This window comes from Amblyomma maculatum, unplaced genomic scaffold, assembly GCF_055883805.1.
Source record: "Amblyomma maculatum isolate TAMU_Amacu unplaced genomic scaffold, ASM5588380v1 scaffold_22, whole genome shotgun sequence".
Classification (NCBI taxonomy): domain Eukaryota; kingdom Metazoa; phylum Arthropoda; class Arachnida; order Ixodida; family Ixodidae; genus Amblyomma; species Amblyomma maculatum.
The window spans coordinates 1-2,924 of record NW_028146747.1 but is presented as its reverse complement, the minus strand read 5'-3'; positions in this window follow the sequence as shown (position 1 = coordinate 2,924).

Sequence of the window (2,924 nt, the reverse complement as noted above, 5' to 3'; positions counted from 1 at the left end):
CGGTATGTATGAATAAATAAATAAATAAATAGATTACGTAGTTGACCTTGCATTCCATACGTCTTCACGGAGATTTCCCTCCACAACGCAAGACGTCGCTTTGTTGCCTTCGCGGTTGTTTCGACACCCCCGTTCATGTCGGCTGTATCTCCTATCCCCGCATCCCCGGCAGCTGAATCGGCATTGTGCAATTGTCGAGACGGGAATCCGTGTGACTGTTCGATAGCCATTCCGGCTGGATGCTGTGGCATGCATTGAACAAAACAGGACAACGTGTTATGTGGTCTCTTCTGCTTGCTGACACATCCGGCCCAATACGTGTGTTTTTTCTGCGCTCCATCCTAATGTTATTCATCTTGTTATTTCCTTTTCATGGTCCGGATCGGCGGTTACTACCTGTCCTAAGTAGACATATTCGCCTACTACTTTCAGTGCCTTGCTACCTAACAGAAATTGCTGCTCCTTCCCGAGGCTGTCGAACATTACCTTAATCTTCTGCATATTTATTTTTAAGCCTACCTTTCTGCTTTCCCTGTCTAGGTCATCAGTCATTATTTGCAGTTCATCCCCCAGTTACTTAGCAAGACAATGTCATCAGCAAATCGCAGATTACTGAGGTATTCTCCAGCTACCCTAATCCCTAACTGCTCCCATTCCAAGTCTCTGAATACTTCCTCTAAGCAAGCTGTGAATAGCCCTGTGGAGATTATGTCTCCTTGCCTAACACCTTTCTTTATGGGAATTTTTTTATTTTCTTTATGCAGAACTATGGTTGCTGTGCAGCCACTATATATATCTTCGAGCACTTTCACGTACGCCTCGTCTACCCCCTGACTTCGCAATGTCTGCATCACTGCCGAGGTTTCAACAGAGTCAAATGCTTTTTCGTAATCAATGAATGCTATGTATGCATGTGTACAGCCCTCCAAAAGCCCCTCCAGCCACCATCCTCCTCGTCCTTCATAAAGCGCTCTTCTGCGCTGGCCGCAATGCCCTCGGCATTCTAAGAGATTGCTACGCCCATCATACCAGCTCGGGTTCGTGGTGAAGGGTCACAGTTCCTGGCTCTACGGCGCTGGAACGGCAGGTCAAAGCTGTTTGCGGCAGCGGCTAGTCAGCCACCAAATTTTTATCTGTTGTAGGCTGTCATTGCACCCGCCACTGCTTCGGTGGTGGACGATGGCTGTAGTTGCGGCGCACGTTTTTCTCTCCCTCTTTTATTCTTTTCTTCTCTATGTTCTCTTCTGTCCCCACGAGGGGTGGTGAAGTGGTATGTCGCCCGACTACTGTGCCGGAGTACCCGGGTTCGAACCCGACCTCGGCGGCTGCGTTTCGGTGGAGGCGAAACGAAGAGGCGTCCGTGTGCTGTGCGATGTCAGCGCACGTTAAAGAGCCCCAGGTGGTCTAAATTACTCCGTAGCCCTCCACTACAGCTCCCCTGTCTCTCTTTCCACTTTCACTCCCACCTTCCTCCCTTCCCTTACGGCGCGGTTGCGGTGTCCACAGAAAACAAGTGAGACAGTTACCGCGCCTTTCCCTTCCTATAAATAAATCAGGCAGCGGATGGTTCGAACCCGACCTCGGCGGCTGCGTTATTAAATTAAATTGGTTCACAGGAAGGGAAAGGCGCAGTAACTGTCACACTTGCTCTGTGGACACCCGAACCGCGCCGTAAGGGAAGGGAGGAAGATGGGAATGAAAGTGGAAAGAGAGAAAGAGGAGCCGTAGTGGAGGGCTACGGAGTAATTTCGACCACCTGGGGATCTTTAACGTGCGCTGACATCGCACAGCACACGACGCCTCTTCGTTTCGCCTCCATCGAAACGCAGCCGCCGCGGTCGGGTTCGAACCCGGGAACTCCAGCACAGTAGTCGGGCGTCTTACCACTGCACCACCCCGGCGGGGCGCGGCTGCGTTTCGGTGGTGGCGAAGCGAAGAGACGTCCGTGTGCTGTGCGATGTCAGCGCACGTTAAAGATCCCGAGGTGGTCGAAATTACTCCGTAGCCCTCCACTACGGCTCCTCTTTCTCTCTTTCCACTCACTCCCATCTTCCTCCCTTCCCTTACGGCGCGGTTGCGGTGTCCACAGAAAACAAGTGAGACAGCTACCGCCCCTTTCCCTTCGTATAAATAAATCAGTAAAAAATAAATCAGTAAGGCAGCGGATGGCCCCACCGGGATGGTGCAGTGGTAAGATGCCCGACTACTGTGCCGGAGTACCCGGGCTCGAACCCGACCTCGGCGGCACCGTTTCGATGGAGGCGAAACGAAGAGGTGTCCGTGTGCTGTGCGATGTCAGCGCACGTTAAAGATCCCCAGGTGGTCGAAATTACTCAGTAGCCCTCCACTACGCCTCCTTTTTCTCTTTCCACTTTCACTCTCACCTTCCTCCCTTCCCCTACGGCGCGGTTCAGGTGCCCACAGCAATCATGTGTGACAGTTACCTCGCCTTTCCCTTCCTATAACTCAATCAGGCAGCGGATGTACGCACGAGGTAGCCGATGTGCCCCGCCGGGGTGGTGCGGTGGTAAGACGCCCGGCTACTGTGCCGGAGTACCCGGGTTCGAACCCGACCTCGGCGGCTGCGTTTCGATGGAGGCGAAATCGGAAGAGGCGTCCGTGCGCTGTGCGTTGTCAGCGCACGTTAAGATCCCCAGGTGGTCGAAATTACTCCGTAGCTACGGCTCCTCTTTCTCTCTTTCCACTTTCACTCCCATCTTCCTCTCTTCCCTTACGGCGCGGTTGCGGTGTCCACAGAAAACAAGTGAGACAGTTACCGCGCCTTTCCCTTCCTACAAAATAAATCGGGCAGCGGATATGGCTCAGCTAGAGAGTCAGTAGCAGGCCCGTTTATTTTTTTCCTTCTTCCTTCAGACGCAACAACCGAAGGGTTTGACTGGGACCGCTTGTTTCTACTACCACCA